Genomic DNA, 20,536 nt, shown 5'->3' on the forward strand with positions numbered 1-20,536 from the left:
ATGTCTGTAGCGTGTCCTGTAACTGTGTACTGCTGTAGTGTGATTTAGAACTGTGGTAGGGTTCCATCACCACCCATGGCAGTTCTGGATGTTTTGTGCGTGTTTCAATGTCTGTATGGAGCAACGTATCATAGGTTACTCACTTGCAGTACAATTCAAATGCCCTACTTTTCCAATTCTGCTGATGTCATTCATTGTGAATACAATTTTGGGGAGAAAGTTCCCTGTAATCCCTGTGGTGTGACCTATAACTTCTCCATGCTGTAGTGTGATATAGGCCTTGGTCAGGGGTTCTATACCCACAAATGACAGTTGTGGATGTTTTGTGTGTGTCTCACTGTTTGTGTAGGGAGCAATGCATTTTAGGTTAGTCACTCGCAGTACAGGTGAAATGCCTTACTTTGGTAATCCAGCTGATGTCAGTCACTGTGAAATACACCTTTGGGGAAGAAGTACTCCATTAATGTCCATGGTGCATACTATAACTGAGTAGTGCTGTAGTGTAATAAACTAGTTAAGTTGGGGTTCAACTCCCAGACATGACAGGTGTGTGTGTATCTTGTGTAGAGGTGAGGCTGTGGCCAATGTGGCGGGGGGGTTTGCTCATTACTTTTATGGTGGCCCTACTATATATCACAATGTCAACCATACAGGGATAACAGATGTAAATTAGCTGGGATGCAAAGCCGTACCCATGCATGTGACATCAAGGCCAGCCAATCTAAATTAGCAACCCCCCTATTACCCAGAGCACACACTAAACCCATGTGTCATACGCACACACATGCCTAGGCAACAGCCAACATGTGGTTAGTACGCTGCATATTGGCCACTGATAGCAACTATGCAGTGATAGCAGTGGGCTACAGAGGGCATGTCACCCTGTCCATCTGTCCAATATGCACGTACATGCAGACAGTGCACTTCCACCATGCTCCCCAAAGGACACCTGCACCACCTGTGGTGCCTTCACATGTGACTCACAATGGACATAGCATGCCTGACAACATGCCCTGTATGGACAGATGACACTGACATCAGGGAATGCTGTTGGCATGCTATCAATGTATGTGAAGGGTAAACCTGCTGCCCATTACCAGTTCCTGCCACAGGTGGGCAAGACTGGCACATCTGATGATAATCTGTGTTTACAACATGGGCCAGACACCCCAGGTACAGTTCCACATGTCACTGTACATGCATGTGGGAGGTGTGCACATCCCAGACACCATTCATGTCATGGACTAAGGAACACATACATGGCATGTGGTGTACAGCATTGGCCACACGCAATAGTCACCCAGCTTACTGGATGGGGGATGCAATACCTGTGTGGACAAATGCAGTAACTACAGGCTTGAGCCACAATGCAGACCATTGTCATGTGGCCTGATGCAATGGTATACCCATTGCCCACCCGTGTACAGCCTGCTGGCACAGTTGACTACCACACACCCATGTAGACATGCACCCATGTATGTCAGAACTGGCACCCTGTGTGTATGTGTGTGTGTTGTATGATGTGTATGTCCACATCCACACTCACTACAACCCTCCAGGGCATACTGAAGCATGCTGTCTGATGTCTGCCATCTCCTCGTACTCTTTGCCTGTACGGCCTCCGTATGACCCATGTGGCACATGTGATACCTGCACATTGATGTGTTGTGGCAATCCCACTACTGATGAGTTGCACTCCTAGCCCTGCCAAGTGTGTCAATGTGTGTGCGTCCCTGTGTGACTGTGCCTGTGTTGACGCTGGCACCTGTTCATGTGGACAGGCACATGTACGACACCTACCGTATATCTACCGTATCCCCGTTGCATATGTCACTTACCCTTACATATATGTTCTGAGTGCTCCACATCAGGTAACCCATGTGGTGCATCCAATAACTGCATCGAACTGTGATAGCACTACATAGTTGTCAGGAGTTTGACACCCTGTGCTGGTAGGTGTGTTACACAAACATGCTCCAGTTTTACCCTCCCACCTCTCCCTGACATGTATCTGCCTCTGTCTGCCTCCCCCACTCCTTCTCTATTGGATGTGAAGACCCACACCTGCCTTGTTTAGGCAGCGGCATGTGTATTTTATGTGTTGCTCATGATCAGCTGATGGCCTCTGCATGAATTGCAGCCCTCCCCTAGCCAATTGCATGTGGAACAGCTGTGGTAACAATCCCATAGCCAATTGCATGGAAACACACTACAATACCTAGGAACATCATGGTGGTGTTGGGCCTTTGCAGTCACTGTGAGCAGGAACTAGATGTGATGTTTATCAAACAGCATCCCAGATGGATTGGGGATTTATCTCTAACAACATACACTGTGGAAAGAGGGCAACCAACAGGCGGGGGATATGCCTGACCTGACCACAGACTGTAAGTGCTGCTATACTGCATTTGGAGTAATGTTGGTTTAACAGTGTTTGTCTGGATATGCCTGTCGTACATGTCGCAATACCTCCCATGTCATTTCCATGTATATGAGGAATTCCCATCTGCAGATTGGGCAGTGTTGGGTCTATGGTTTCATGTGTTAGCCACAGTGCATCAATCCGTGGAATGCAGAAGGTAGTGTGAGGATTGCAGTCTGTAGATGGTGAAGGCCATGACAGTTACTGACTTCATATCCCTCATAGGACATATGTTGCAACAAACCCTGTTACAATGGAAAATGTATGGGGTTATCACAGCAACATGTCTATACTGGCCCTGTGTATGTGCTGTCAGCCACACCTCTGTCAACCTTTGTAGATATGGCATGCATGAAGTGGTGCATATGTGCTGTACACCATAAATACTGTCATCATATCTGAAAACAAGCCAGTGATATATCAGATTGCTACACATGTCATGTACAGTAGTGGTTATATTTCATGACATAAGCTGGACATTATGTGGATGACTGTACAGTACTGAGGTCTGTGTAGTGATAGTGAATGTCGGCAATGTGTGTATTGTTAATATGTACTTCAGCCTGTGTACAGACTGTGGTAGATGTCATTGTTATAGCTCCCCTTCTCTCAGATGTTACATGCTGCCCCATTTTCCCGTACAAGTTTGTAGGGCCATACACACACATGTCCCATACCACAGACGGCCATCATGACAAACTGTGTAGCAGCCAGTATATGTAGGGTCATTCTGTGATTGGCACATATGAGGATGGTGTAGAACAGATAGTCCATATACTGTAATATTGTGCTAGCTTACCATATGTGGCTGTGGTTGTGTTCACATTGGTTGTGGTTATACACTGTCACACAGGTGTATCTAACCCTGTGCTGTGATATGGCTGTTGAGCCTGCTATATATGCAGGTACACGCGCATTACCCCATACGAGATGTAAGCCAGTGTTGAGACAGTCTGCCTGTAGCCTGCACAGTGCATTGTTACATGCCTAGCAGCTTAATGTACTTAACCAGTGGGATGTTATGTGCAGATACCTGCCAGCTGTACTGCTGCTGGGCCTCCCTTAAACATCATGTATGTCAAACAGAGCAGTGGGATACTGTACAGATGTATGTCAATATCTAGTGGGTGGTATGTGTCCATGGCACACCTCTACCAGCAGTCATTATGTGTCAGGCCAGACAGGAGTGTGTAAATCCAACACCTATGGTGCCAAATGTATACCAGTCGTTATGTGTTATACCCATCTACATGGCTGTCTACATCCATATTGTCAGGCCTGGTACACATGTGGTGCACTAAGGGATCATGTGTATACCTCTGGACTGTACAGGGTGTTTCCGAAGTTCCACATATAGTGGCCAATATCTCTGCTGCACTCCACAGGGGCATTACATGCTAGCAGTGGTACCTTACAATGATTTCCTTAGGATGTCTGTCAGTAACCAATGGCACACATGCTATAAGCAGATGTCAGCATCCACACACACCATGTCTGTGAAGACAATCCCAATGACAGTAACAACAGTTTAATAATATACCTGCTATACATATCTGTTATCCCCTTGCACTACTACTTTGGGAATGTAGGGGCTGGTGTATGGCTACACTCCATGTCCAGGACATATGGTGGAAATATATGTACATATACTTATCCAGATAGCCATATATATATATATATATATATATATATATATATATATATATATATACATATATATATACTTACACATGTGTACTACATTGAATTACCACTGTCATGGCAACCACCCACTATAACTCCCCACAGCATGTGGGCGTAGTCACTTTACATTTCCTGTGTGATGGACATCCGTCCTGTGTGTGGGCATCAGTGATACAGGCAGCAGGTAGCAATACCTCTTACAGGAGAACCTGTACACTCAGAGTGGACACATATTTGTAGGAGGATCAGGAACTACAGACAGACTGTGGGTAGTGTCGTGTAATGCTTTGCATAGTACTGGTGTTACAGGGTGTGTGTATGTGTACATACTAGTGTACCTTGGAATGCAGTCTGTCTGCATAGCCCACTACTGTGAGCCTAACCTCTTGCTGGACAGAGGTATGCCTATTATGTGTTGTCCATCCACCACACAGGTCCTGTGTCAGATATTACACTGGCAGTGTGTGTGTTGCATGCTATCAGTACATAGCTACATCCATGTCTATATCTAACCTCAATTCCCTGACTAAGGGTATGTTGCAGACTATCCTGTAACACCAGTACCTTACTTAGTGTATGACAACAGTGTTCCAGCCTCTGTCCTCCATCTACATACCAAGCTTTGCACATATGTCATGCTGTTGGGGGTTGTTTTGTAGTGGGATGTGAGTTTATCACACTGCCATTACTGCCACTAGTCCACTGCTGTTGTATCCCCCACACATACAGTGGGGCTGGAGCCATATATGTGTGGGCGTCACCTACACAGCACATGTGCACCCTTATGCACTGCAGAGGCCAGTGTATGTAACAGTGGTATATGGGCTTGTATTACTGAGTCTATGTGGAGAGCACCATAAATGACCTAGGCTGTTACAAAATGTGGGGGTATCAGGGGTGAGCTGCCACAAGGTATGTGGATATACAGTACCGTATACTCCACCGATATTGACATTACGTACATGACTTGGGGTACTGCAAGCATACTGCCTCCTGCCATAGAGACTGTTCTGTGCGTTATGACTTGTTATGTACTGGGTACAACCCATTTGATCACAAAACGTCTTTACCTCCTACGGAGTTTGTACAGAGTGTAGATAGAGGTGGCTGAACTACACACCTGCAGTACATACTGTTGATTGTGTGATACCCTGTGGCCCAGTCTGTCTGCACTATTGCACATTCTGAAGGGCTTGGCCTGGACAGCAACAGTTGTGAACCTTTCCAGACTACTGTATTAGTGTAACTGTTTCATAGTTGCAGTACCCTGTTTATATGGTTGCCAGTATTTGAACAGCTATATGATATGGCATATAGAACTGTTATAGTATACAATTAAAGGATTCCCATTTCTGCAAACCTGTGTGTGTTGTCTTTCCTATGACCTTTCTATGGGTATATGTTGCAGGCAATGATTGACATTAGTATGTGTCGCCCATACAGTGTCCAGTTGTTCAGGTGTTAACTGTAGGCATTGTGGCTGTTCCATATTGTGTGCATTTCCTACATATGTATCTTACCATACATATATATGTGTGTGTATGTGTAGTCACATGTATAGATTATATATATACACACACACACACACACATATACACACACATATATAAATATATATATATATATATATATATATATATATACATATATATGTATATCTGTATCTGTATATATGTGTCTGTGTATCTGTATCCTGGGACGTTGATGGCTTCAACATATTACATATCCTATGAGAGGCAGACTGTACGTGGTAGTGTATTGCAGGGTGCATGTGTTTGGCTGTGAGGGGATGCCTATTCGTACAAGACGTATAGTGTGTGGGGCCTCTCAATCCCATTAACGTGCATGTGGACAAAGGTTAGTAGGCGTACAATGCCTATGTAGATCATAGCATGCTTTTGTACACCATCCCACTTGTAGGAATATGTGTAGTTGTTAAGGGATCTACCTCCGTTCACAGAATATGTTTCCACCAGGACTGCTTGGCATATGCCAACATTCCATAGGTGCCATCCCCTGGACATACAGTCCTTCACAGGTCATAGATGTGTCAATGCCCTCCTCCACACTGTTGAGGTGTGCAGCACTACTGGGGTTGCTATAACTCACTGGGTGTGGCTGCTGTGGACACAACTGCCATTATTGCAGTTACTGTTGCATCTATCCCCCCACATAGCTGTCTGTAATACTGTACAGTGTATGTAATCAGGTTGTTAGTTGTTGTTTACACCATTCACAGTAGTTGAGTGCCTCACACCCTCCTAAGGGTAGGGCTATGCCACTGGCATTGGCACACACATGTTACTTAGGTGAGGATCGCAGTAGAGTGGGGAGAGGGACATAGACCCTGCTGTTAGCATGTTCAATGTTATCCACATTGCAGACTGTATATATATATATATATATATATATATATATATATATATATATATATATATATATATATATAGCACGTGTGGTTGTGCCTGTCCTGTCTTGGTGGGATCACATGTGCAACAGATGTGTTACCTGCACTGGAACATACCTCCATGTGTACAGTCTTTTAACTGTACTGCATCTAAACCAAAGGTACTGTGTGTTGTACCCAGCCATGGCATGTGTACCACCCACTACACTTACTGGTGTCCACTGTAGAAGGCCTGCTGACACCACTACACCCATCAGCCATGTGGCACATGGACAAACACAACACAATCAGAACAGATAGTGGTGACAACAATACAACATTGTTAATTACAGCTATGATGCATCATGGCTGCACAGCTACACCTTCCAAGATAGTAGCATTTCACTTTACTGCTGACAACATGCTACACATCATTCCATTGCTACACTGTTGTACAGTCACCCTGTGCATCAGCACCATGTTAGCCTGTCCCTGCATCGATGTTATAGATGTCAGGGAGTGGCACAGGTATCATCATATGCACAGGGTGTGTTGTTGGTTTGCCAGAGGCCTAGGCTGAGCCATACAATTGACAACATGTGTGTGTGTGTGTGTGTGTGTGTGTGTGTGTGTGTGTGTGTGTGTGTGTGTGTGTGTGTGTGTGAGGGGGTTGAGTATTGTTATGGGCCACTGGTGATGTCATGTGTGCAGGTATGTGGTTGTCCTAGGTTCGTTGTTTATGTGTGTGTGTCCGCATGCACACTGTGGGACAGCTGCAGACTGTACCTGGCAGGGTTTGCAGTTCACCGTCTCTGGCCACGGACACAGGACCTGTGTCTGGCAGGGGTGCTACAGGCAGTATTAGGTACAAAGCCAGACTGAGTACTGTCCCCCACGTTTGATAGACGTCCACTGGATCCAAGTCCCTCCTGGGACTGGCCAGGGCCACGTGCACGTGGTCTGCTATGACAGTCTGTGGATAGCCCCCCCACAGTGCTGGGGCTGGTACTGCCACTACGGGAGTGGCGGTGACTGGTTGGATATCCACGGTGACTCCAGCTGTTGGTGTTGCTGGCATACGTCCATGTGGCCGTCGCAACCGTCCCGCCCTGTCCTGATGCATGGAAATGACATTGTGGATAAGATCCAATGTCTCACCCCACTGCTTATCCATTACCTCAGTGTAATTACAGATGGCATCTGCTAGGTCACGGATGCTGTCAGTTACAGAAGTGTGATGAGCCCTCTGTGCCCTTAGACCCTGCCTGGTGCCTGGTGTACTGATCCATTTGTGCCTGTGCCTCCATGACAGTCTGGAACATGCATGTGGTTGAAATAGATGTGGCACGTCTGCCAGGGGCATGATGACCAGCAGTGCTCCGATGAGCACCCCTAAACATCTGCCTATCTGATACCCCACAGACATCTGGCTATAACTGCTGTGTCCTGACACATGTGCCATAGTTACCACACTGTCTTAGCCAAGGGCAACCATAGGCTGTCCCTCAGCTAAGGCCAACAGTGATGAGGTATGTAGAGGCAGTGTGACTGTATGCGTGGATGGGGTGGATACATGTGGGTTGTCAATTGGTGGCCCAGTGGCAGCTCCTGATGACCCTTCCTGTGCCTCAACACACCTATCCTCATGGTCACTGTCTGTATCAGTGACATCAGATTCCCTGTGGGGGGGAACCCAGCCTCACCTCGCCACCTGTGAGAGGAAAACAGGGAACAGACTGTAAGACCTGTACAACACCACTAAACAGTACATACACACACACACACACACACACACACACACACACACACACACACACACAAGCACACACACAAGCACACATGCACACATGCACACACGCACACACACCCGCACACCCGCACACACATGCACACATGCACACACACGCACACGTGTGTGTGTGTGTGTGTGTGTGTGTGTGTGTGTGTGTGTGTGCAGACATGGCCACACACACAGACATACACACATGCAGTCAACATACATGGCAACCCATACACTCCAACAGACAGCACCTACAGACAGCTCCCGCACCCTCATAACACAAACAATAGCAGGCAATGGTGCAGTACAGAATCACACACATATCTGTAATTACACACATGTCAGCATGCAGGACATGTGGCACTCAACAGCATGCAGTGCGACAGTACAACTGTAGTCAATCCCCGTTACCAACATTATACATAGCTGTGATGTATGGCTTCTGTTTGTTGGTGATGGCCCTCCCCCTGGAACTCACTGCACCCATGTCCACAGCATTGCTGTGCATCTGTTCAGCATCCTGGCATGTACTGTGCACCATACCTCACGGGTGTACACACCATTGCAGGATGTGTAGCTGTGTGTCAGTTGTGTTTCCACTGCTGCTTACAGCCTCTATGTGTTCCTGGATCACATGTGGACACATGTTTAGTGAATGCTTGATGTGTATTCACATATATCATCATCAGTGGTGCATGTATGAGTGATAGACTACCATTAGACCGACCACAGACACTGTAGCTATGGTGAGTGTAGAGACTTATTGACCATGAATGAGCCCTAGCTGATGTTGCCTGTGGTACACATATATTCATAGGTGAGTACTGGTCTATTGGTCCTGGGGCCTACATAAGCCTAGCCACAGGGGTTCCCAGCAATGCACCACACACTAATGTTATTCCCCCATGCCCCTGTCAGGCTGTGGCACAGACATACTACCCAGGGTGAATTCCCCATTTCCCATCCAATTGCCAAGTGTTTCTGTAAAGAGGGCCAATGAGTAGCATTGCCTGACATGTATGGGTAGTCCGTTCCAGACTGTGGGGATTCCCCAAGACAGGGTCCTATCTCACCATTATGTTCTGTGTAATGTGTTGATGAGGTTTAGGACCCTGGAGCATGTGTTAGCAGAGGGAGTGGGATGTCATTATATGTAGCATGTTCAACTGCTCTGTGTATGGCATAGCTGTGTATGTTGGCCAGATGTCAGCTGTGCCTGGGCAATGTGCACTGGAGTTTAGCCACAGTTGTCTGAGATGGACTGTGTATTGCATGTGCTTGAGGCTGGTAATCCACATTAGTGAGGTGTGTGCTGTGTCAATGCACATGTACAGCATGCATTATGGGCAGGTGTGTTAGATGTGCACATGGTCTACACCTTAGCTATAACATGCACAGTGAATTGCCAAGCATAACCTTGAACCACTGCCTTGCTGGTATCCCAGAGGTACCTACATTGAGATGGGATAGAGTTGATGTCAGTGGCCACAGCTGTGGCAGTGCTACAGGGTGGCTGCAATATTACAGTACAACAACAGCTGAAGTCCACAGTACTACAGATTATGCATTACTGCTTATCGGTACTACACAGCAACATACCCCACATCTCACATATGCATGGTCTACCTGTACAGATGCATACACTACAGTAGTCTACTGATATGTCCTGGAACTTTACCTGCATGCTCCATGTCTGGTATGTGAATAGTACTCACCTCCATGACTGTATAAGTCTGTAGCTCTTGCAGGTGGGCAGGTGCTACTAGGCTCATGAGCAGCTCCTCCACTCTGGTGAGGGGGGATGGATGTTATGGTTTCCCCGTTACAAGGTGGTCACCCCGCATGGCAACGTACTTGGTGGAGCAGATCACTACAATGGTGGCGGACCTGCTCATAAGTATGGCTGTGCATACCCACCTCATTCACCCTGCAGACCACATCAGTCCACATGGCTGTTCTCTCCTGCTGGTCCTGGCTTGTCCGTGAGAACAACAGCTGATAGTTGTGGATGATGCTGGTGATTATAATCTCCTCCTCAGCGGCACTGTAGGCAGGATTCCTCGGGTGTGCCATACTCCCTGAAAGACATAATGAATGAAATATGTCTGAGTAACTCATATGTCAAGTTTACCATAATACACTACACATATCAGTCTCCCGCCACCATATCAGCTCCAACATAATGTTCACACTACGCTAGTATGTGTCCGGTATGTGTACCATTTGGGTCATATATTGTATTGTACAACACTTTCTGCTATGTGTTTATAGACATGATCCCTGTGGGGACACTAGAGTTGCTGGGCTGTTACAGGGTATTTCACCTACATGCCATTGTCACTGCCACTATGTTTCCACATATGCATGTGGTAGGCCTGCTATGTGATTGCTACACATCTGCCATTTTGTGATATTGGGGATATCTATGCATGCTGTTAGACATGTTCTGGGATAGTGTGGACTATTGCAGCCCACATATGTTCCATCACAGTTACACACCAGCATGTGTAGGGGTTATTTGCCAGCAGGAACACCACTTCAACCTAATGTGCACATGTTACCAGTCCACATCACATCCATGACCCACCATGGAACCTCATTATCTACTGTTCTATCACTACCTTCATGTGCGACCCCCCCCCCATGGAGCACACACAGACATGTGTCTGTGACCCAGTTAGGTCATGGGTATTGTGCATAGGGAGATCCACAGAGACAGTGAGTATGTGCTACATCACCTGGAGGTATGCAGTACACATACACAAGGTTCGACATGCATGTCCCTCCCGCCCAGCGCACAGCCCAGGCACCTTTATGTCCATGTAGATGCTGTTGTGACTGTCCATGGGTGGGCACCATGTTCCCTTTGTTCCCATGTGGGGGCTCAATGGCCTCCACATTCCAAATGTAACTACCCGTCCACAGTGTTTAACCACCACATGTGTCATATACCAGCCATGTATGCTGTCTTGTCATATATATATATATATATATATATATATATATCTGTCTGTATACATATATATATATATATATATATATATATATATATATATATATATATGTGTGTATGTATATATAAACATATGTGCATATATGTGTAGATATCATTTTGTGTTGTTTATATACCTATATGAATGTATAACTGTCTGAGGTTCTGTACAAATACACAGCTGTGAATATGTATCACACATATATGTATCTGTATGTGGGGTGCATACGAACATCTGGACCACACTCATGTACCCTCTTTACTTCACAGCTGAACTGTTCGGCCTTGCTGCAACACAGACAGGTGTTACATGTGAACACAGACTAATACTGGGGGTTATATATGGTGACAAACATTAGATAAGCATATTACACTGCTATGGCAGTTGAGCATGCTATGCTACACTTTAACATGACTGTCCTGCAGGTGGTGTAGTCTCTCACCCATGTGTCTATCATGGCAGTATTAATACCCCCACCAGCCATTGGCCACAGTAATTTGCAGAACACAGATATCATGGGTCACATCTTTGCCATTCACTGCTGGTCTCCACATTTGGCAGGTATGTCCCACTGCCCACAGGGACTAACGCTACTGTCCAGTGCAGTTGTTGAGCACAACATCATTACAGGAAAAAGTACTGCTGGCACATATACAGTCTTTCACAGTATACTTCCTATTATTCTATTTCATATACTATATGCCAGTAAATGCATATCTGTTTCACATACCTGTTATGTTGTTTCCACTGTAACACAACCCTGAGCTTTGTGAACTTTCTTGAAGGCTTTCTCTCTCTCTCTCTCTCTCTCTCTCTCTCTGTCTCTCTCTCACTGTCAGTCTCTCCAGTAGAGTGATTGAGCTGGTTTGAATAGATTTCAGCATGCTTTTGTTGGTATTGCACATGATCAGGTGGAGGCCTCTGCACCAGTCATTGTCCACCAGTTGGTAATTGCATGCAGCCTGCTGTGTAGTACTTCAGATAACCACTGTCATGGCAATCCTGTACTATAAATTGTTGCCTTCTGTGGGCATTGTTCCTTCACCTTCCTGTGTGTGGACATCAGTGTTACAGACAGCAGGTAGCAATACCTCTTACAGCAGAACCTGCAGACATAGGCCAAATCCACATTGGGGTAAGGTTCCAGACCTACAGACAGCGTGAATAGTGTTGTTGTGTGCAATGTATCTTGCTGTTCTTACAGGGTTTCTGTGTACATGGTATTTTTTCATGGAATGTTGTCTGTCTGCATAGCTCTCAACTGTGGGCCTATCCATATGATAGGGGGATTGGCTGTTAGGTTTTGTCTGTGCACCACACAGGTATTGTCCCAGATATATCTGTGGCATTCTGTCTGTTGAGGGCTATCAGTACATGGCTACATCCATTTGTATTTCAATGCTGTATCCCTGCATAAGGGTATGATGCAACGAATCCTGTAACACCAGCAATTTCCAGGGTGTGTAACAGCAATAATGCAAATATGGCCCTATGTCCCTGCCTCTGTCCTCTACACATATGCCAGTCTTTGTCCTGTTGTGATACAGAAAGGGGTTGTTAGGTAATGGCCTATCATTATTTACTGCTAACATTACTGCTATCATCCCAGTCATGTCATGGGCTCCCCAACTGTTGGGCCAGGTCTATATATATATATATATATATATATATATATATATATATATATATATATATATATATATATATGGGGGGAACAGCTGGAGAACACATATGTGCCCTTGTACATTCCAGAGGTAAGTGTGTGATACACAGTGTCCCTTTCCCTTGTAGAGCCTTTTATGGGGGGGTCTATGCCATTAACCTAGGCTATGGCACCTTTTCAGGAATATACCTGTTAAGACGAGGGTCATTCAGTGTGATAGTGAGGTGTTAGGTTAAGCAATGTTATGTACAAGATACTGTGACATTAACACAAGTGCTACTTTTCCCCCTAGGGCTTGACTACAGGGTGTAATTGGAGGCTGCTGAACTACATCTGTAATTGTTGATTGTTACGTATCCTGAAGGCAAACCCGTTTCTACTGTTGTACTAATTGAAGGCCTTGGCCTGGACAGCATAGTATGGTATATATACACATTGTTTGCATCTACTGCTTTGTGTGGGCCTTGCATTCATGACTGATTACATAATTCAAACCTTATGTGGTGTCAGTACTGGCATACATTATTGTATAGTACAGGAATAAAGGCTATCTGTGTATGCATACCTGTGTGTTGTGTCATGTCCTTTGAATTGTGGGTGGGTATATGTTTAATGTCAGTATTCTCATTGGTGGGAATGGTTGCCACACTATACATTTCACAGGTGCCAGTTGAAGAGCTTGTGACTCAGGGATATACTTTGCACCCCGTACTTCCACACTACTTCTACATATGTATGGCTACTGATACCTTTTGTGTGTGTATATGTGTATGTACTTATATATATATATATCATATGGCTATATCTATATATATGTATCTATAGCTATATACATCTGTATATATATATATATATATATATATATATATATATATATATATATATATGAACATATGTATCTATATACAATTGATGTTATATGATTATTTGTGAGTCATACATTAATATATATATATATATATATATATATATATATATATATATATATACATATAGCTGTCTGTCTACATTTACAGATATATATCTGTCCATATGTACATGCATGTTCAGCTCATATTTTGGCCTGTTCCTCATTCACTTGGCAATTGTCATGGATGATCGCAGCATTGAAGTCAGTAACTAGTGGCAACACTTTTGTGTTTCAGACTTCATCTCCTTCCATATAACTGTGTAACTAGCAACATATTAAGTGTATCAGAGCATTAATTGACATATATCCCTATTTGTACCCACAGTGTGGCATACTTTGTCCAGACTTCTTGCATTAACAGGTTATGTGGTGTGATAATAATACATTTCCTGTACTGTTGACTGATTGTGCTGCATGATACATTTGTGAAAACTTCAGGTTATGTATATCTGCCATGGTTTAGTGGTAAATCAATTTGTGTATGGAGTGCAGGGTACTGGGTTTAAGCCTTGGAGAGGCAGTTTATTTTGTTGCTGGGCAGAACAAGGGACGTTGGCTACAGAGTGATTAAGGCACTTTTAAGCAGTTATAAGCAGGTTTACGTGACGGTAAGCACTGCCAACCGCCACTTATGTTTTCTTACAGTCAGCTTCAAATTTCTCAACCTGTGTAGGCAATGCTTACCCTCATGCAAACGCACTTAGGCATGCTTACTACTGCTTATTTGTGCTTGAACCTGCTTACTAGTGCCTTATTCATTATGACACTGACACTTCACATGTGCATTTCATGCAGTACTCCAGTTCACATTTAAATGTTATTATGCAGGTTATACGGCAAAAAGATGTAAATATATGTTCATATACAGTTTTCACATGGAAAATGATATGTGCAGAAGTGGGACTCGAACCGGGAATGTCTGTTCATTAGGCGGATGCTCTAACCACTACACTATTGCTGTGCTGCTTCATTTGCATATATATTCCTTGTTATCCTCTTCAGCTGCTTTAACCGTAGCTAAGTAATGGGCAAACCCACGCACCTATGGTTAGCTGTACTTGGGGTTTTAAAAAAAATAAATACAAGGGTTTCTTCGTTTTATTTCAATGTACTGTTGCTGTTGAACACATGGGGACTGTTGGTGGAGATATGCGGACATCTATGAGCAGTTTCGCTCATTTATTTACACTTTCTTCTGTTCTACTTTGCAGGGGCATATTTATTCTGAGAGCTCTGCTCTCAGACACGTCCCCTGCACTCGTCCACGCTCAGTGTAGGATTTGGAGCTCAGGCAGCATGCTGTCATTAATATGCATGGCGAGCTGCCATGTAGTCCTGCACGGCAGATTACTAAATCCGGGGGTATAACTTTATAATATGCATTACATTAAACAAGACAAACTATAACTTTATAACATGCATTACAATAAACAAGACAGACTATAACTTTATAATGCATAACAATAAACAAGACAAACTATAACTTTATAATATGCATTACATCCATTCCATGTAACCTTAACAACATGCTCACTACCTTGGTAAAGTATAACCCTACCCATAACAAAAGAGCTTTTCTACCCCATGATGTAAACCTTCTCTCCTTTGATTAGGAAAACTATGCATTAGTCAATAACTGGATCAAAAACTATAATAACTTCAGAACCATTAATAATCCTGAATGAATATTAAAAGAACCAATAAAAGGCAGAAATATACTGGATATTATCCTGATAAACACCCCTGCCAATAGAACTAAGCTAAACTTTTCCCCACCCCTTTTCATTCTGACCACAGTACTGTCACGCCCATCTTTAATACCAAACCTAATAAAAAATTATGCCTTCTTTAAGGATTTTTCAAATGGCAACTATGACACCTTTAACAATAACCTTGCACCAATTAATTGGAACTCTATATAAAACCCTCATTGCAAGTTGCTGGTGAATCATTTGAGACACTCTAAACAGTTTAAACAAATTCACTGAAAAACTAATCTCCCAAGACATAAATGCAGTGAAAATTCTGCAATAAACCTAAATGATGGCATTGAAAAATCAATAAATTATTTAACCAAAAGATAAAAGAGTAGAAAACATTCTAACATTATCCAATCTAATGTAATGTAGGTAAGGTCAACTACATCCTAGAAGAACTTACTAAAACAATCAAAATAAACCAAGCTTCATTTGAGATAAAACATGACATCCTAACAAGTTACAATAATAAGTCCTCCTACAACTACATCCAAAAAATTAAGGGGAAGGAACAACAATACTGATTTTTAGAACAATAAGTTTCACCACAACAGAGCAAAAAAGATACAGCTAAAACACTAGCACATATATAGTTTTATAGGTTCAGAAGTACTTACTTGGCTGTTGATCTGTGAGACTCTTAAGAAGCCTATCCTTGCATTCCCATGGTAGTCTTTATACCTTATATTTTAAATATAAATAACCCAGAGGTAGGGTGGTCGGGGATATGTTGGGACATTTACTTGTTACCCTTAACCATGAGGGACATGGATGCTAAACCAGGGATGTATTCATGCTTTCCTATCCATTCATCCAAATTATGTTTGAACACAGGAAGGGAACTATTTCATTTTATATGGTGTGGAAGATAATTCCACAGAAGAGCTATTCTCTGTGATACATACCTACCCCTCTGTTGCAAAGAAAATTGAAAGGGTGTTCATGCTACTGCTGGACTTGAAAATGTGTAATACATTTGAAAGCAGAGGGTCTGTTGAGGTTCTATACTTGAAGCAGAGGTTGTCTCTTAGTAGCCTGTATGATATTGAGAAGAGGGACAAAACTTTGAGATGGTTTGCGTAGTTTTTTGTGATTTAGGCTCTTGATTTTGTTTAGTGAGAATGTGTTGTGTTTGCTCCAGTGATGAAAAGTGCTTGGACAAGCTGCATGAGTGTGAGTGTGGGTGTTTGTGTGTGTGTGTGTGTGTGTGTGTGTGTGTGTGTGTGTGTGTGTGTGTGTGTGTGTGTGTGTGTGCATGCATGCGTGTGTGTGTGTGTGTGTGTGTGTGTGTGTGTGTGTGTGTGTGTGTGTGTGTGTGTGTGTGTGTGTGTGTGTATGTGTTTTGGGGTGTGCATGTGGATGAAATGGTGAGCATTTTTATAGCTGTAACCTGCGGGACTTTATTTTTTAATGAGTGAATGTGTGTGTGTGTGTGTGTGTGTGTGTGTGTGTGTGTGTGTGTGTGTGTGTGTGTGTGTGTGTGTGTGTGTGTGTGTCTATGTGTGTTTTGAAGCATGCATGTTGATAAAATGGTGAATATGTCTACAACTGTGAATGACTGTGGCAGTCTTATTTGTTAATAAGTGAATGTGTGTGTGTGGCTGGTGCTTAAATGTGTGTAATTGTGAATATGGAGGTTTCTTTTCCAGTGCAATGCATGGGCCTCTTGGGAGAGCACTACTGCCTTCAGGTCTGACAGCACTAGTATTGGCTAGGTGTGATTCAGAGACATGCTTATTAACTAATTATAAAGCCTTTCTGATTGCATCAATAGCACTCTCTGAATTGCATTTCCTCTCTATCACAGTAAATGATCCACCTATAGTAGGCAAGTATCACAAGCAGTAATCCATTTAATAAATCTCAGCCATACATTCAAAGCAACAACCCTCCTTACATCATACAACAGACAAATGTATTTCTGTGCAGGGGGATAACCCCTAGTATTTCTGCTGAGGAGACAAGTCCCCACACCCCTAATTTCTCTATATTCACTCACCTACTCTAAGGTCATGCAAGCCTATAGAAGAGGGAAAAGGTAGGAAGCAAAAGTAAAACTCACCTTCTATCTCTTCACACCTGCGAACCAGAAACAGAGTAGATAGTCTGAAACATAATCAGTTCCAATGCATTGAACCTTTGACTATAGGACCGCAGCAATCCTTTTTTAACATTTCACGATTCATTGAATCAGGAGGTGATAAAGTGCAAATTTCCTGTACATATCCAATACTAAAGGGCATGTTTAGTCACCCCACAGAGATTATTTTAATAAGTAATACTTCACCAATCTAATATACTGTTTAATGCATCAGGGAGTTTTATAACCTTTGAATAAGCCAGCTGAATCAAATAGAAAAGCTGTAGCAATTTTTTGACTAGCATAATCAAACAGCTGGTTTCTTATAGGTAACCTCTACCTCGTGTGCAAGATAATGTCTGGTCTAGTTTAATTTGAAAATCTGTACCTGAAATGCACTCGTGGGGGAACTAGCACCATTTTGGCAAACTTTATACTAAAACTAAATATCAGTAACAGAAAAGGAACATGATATATTACACAAAAAGCTTCCCCTTACAAGATGGCTGCAGTTGGAAGAGTACTTCCATCAGACTTTTATTTTCCCATCTTGGATGTGCGTGTGTGTTTAATGTTTTGTCATTTATTTGCAGCTTAGATACACTTTGGTTTATGCTGGGACCAGACTCTTAATTTTTAAGCATGTTAAATGCCAGCAATCTTTACTTTATAAACATTGTAGCATTATAGGCCTGTTAGTACATCGTGCATAATTCTCCAGTGTTCAACCTAGAGGTTTGAGGAAAATGGCTTTTCCGGATCTCAAATGCTTTTCTTTCTTTATGTCTCTGTTGCAGCTGCAGTAAAAAATAAAACTTCTGCAAGTATGGCAAGTGCAATGCCCAACCTGGGGAAGGCTTTTAGGCTGAAACAGGTTTGGATTTGGATTGTGCTGCATTTTTATGCAGTTTATATGTAGTTTATAGCCTGGGCTGTTTGGTAAATAAACCAATTTTGAGTCCATTTTTGTAGCTGGCCATTTTTTTCTGTTGGACTTCTGCTGCTGCTGCACCTTCAATGTCTTCATTTGGAGAACTGTATTGCTCTGGCTATGCTTTCTCTTTTGTTATATCTGCAGCCAGGGACTATATTAGGGTACATCTGATGTTTGCTCACAGATTTGAAACATCTGGAGGATTCTGAAGAATTTACTGTCCAGAGAAAGCAAGTGGTTATTGAGTTTTCCCTTTCTTCTTTTTGCTTAACACCACCGTGCCTTGATCACATCTGTGGCATTTTTGGATACCACATTCATTTACTGGGATGTTTGTCAGTTCATGCTTGACCTTGAATTTGGCAGACTGGAAGGAATGACGTTGCATCATCATCATCACAACAGCTGACTATCTGAGCTCTGTGTGACCCAGTTTTAGTATGAACAGGCTACTACAGCTGTCTAACTATTGCTTTTAGAAATCTGAATTTTAGGGATTTTGCAATCATATATGGTGTCTCTGTATGGAGTTTCTTGACCACATGAAGCAAATTCCGGTAGCTCTGTGATGGACTTATGTTTTATATGTTATGGTAAAGTCATTTTCTTTTGGACTTTATTCGCTGTTTTTCAGTTCATAATATGTACTGTGTTTGAAATTATTTAATTCTGCTTATTGCTTTATACTGTTGTTGATTTACCCACACCTTATTAAAAGTGCATTTGCATGAATAATTGCATGCAACTTCATATACTCAACCTGTGCTATTCTTTATCTATTGCTATATCCTCCCTCTGAACCATTATCTTGTTGTGTTGAAGGGGCTTGTGTATTTCAGAGAAGCTATAAGTTATACCATGTAGATACATCCAAAACGGGCAGGCCATGGTAAAGATTAGAACAAATATGGTCCACTGGAGAAGGTAATGTCAGTTCAGTCCAGTATTATGCCATGCAAACTCTACGGACAAAAGAAAAAAAGAAACATTTCATGTTGAGCTAAGAATGGAAGATGAGACCCTTAGGTCTGAAAGTCTCCAGCATACTGTTGGGGGAGACTAGAGGATAATTGCAAGTAGTGCTAGAGGTTATTATGTCCATAAATTAAAACCAGAAAGGACATCCATCTGCTGACGTGCTTAAAGATGAAAGGAAAGTCTGATGCTACTAACTATATACCACTGGAACTTGGGACATGAAAATTATGAATCATTGTAAAACTGATAAGGTTAAGGATGAGATAACAAGAATAAACATTGACATCTTGGCAATAATGATCTAAAATGGACTGCAATTAGTCATTTTAAACCCAATAGTCATGCAGTCTTCTTTTGTGGACAAGAGTCTTGCAGAAGAAATGGAATAGCCTGCATAGCTGATAAAAGGGTGTCAAAAACATCACTTGGTTACAATCCCAAAAATATGATAAAATGATCTCAGTCAGACTCTATGGTAATACATTCAACAGTGATACAAGTTTATGCTCCAGCTACAGGTGCTGAAGATGAGAATGTTTGCAAGTTTCATGAGGATCTGTAGCATCTGCTAGAAATAACACTAAAAATATATTACATTGTTCAAAGGCGACTAGAATGTTAAAGTTGGTAGTAAAAGTACAACTGGAATAATGGACAACTTTAGCCTTGAAGTACAAAATGAAGCAGGACATGGACTAACAGAACTCTAAAGATAATTCACTGGTCATTGCAAGTGCTCATTTTCAGCAGCCTAATAGACATCTTTACAAATGGATGCCACCAGATGGTCAGTACCAAAATCACACTGGCTATATACTTTGCAGTCAAAGGTGGAAGAGCTCTATATACAAGAAAAACAAGACCTGCAATGGACTTGGTTCAAACCATCAGTTTCTAATCAAGAAGTTTAGAATTAAACTAAAGAAAACAAGAAAATATTCAGACCAAGT

The sequence above is a fragment of the Protopterus annectens genome, chromosome 15.part0 (assembly GCF_019279795.1).
Source record: "Protopterus annectens isolate FY-2018-M chromosome 15.part0, PAN1.0, whole genome shotgun sequence".
In the NCBI taxonomy this organism is placed as follows: domain Eukaryota; kingdom Metazoa; phylum Chordata; order Ceratodontiformes; family Protopteridae; genus Protopterus; species Protopterus annectens.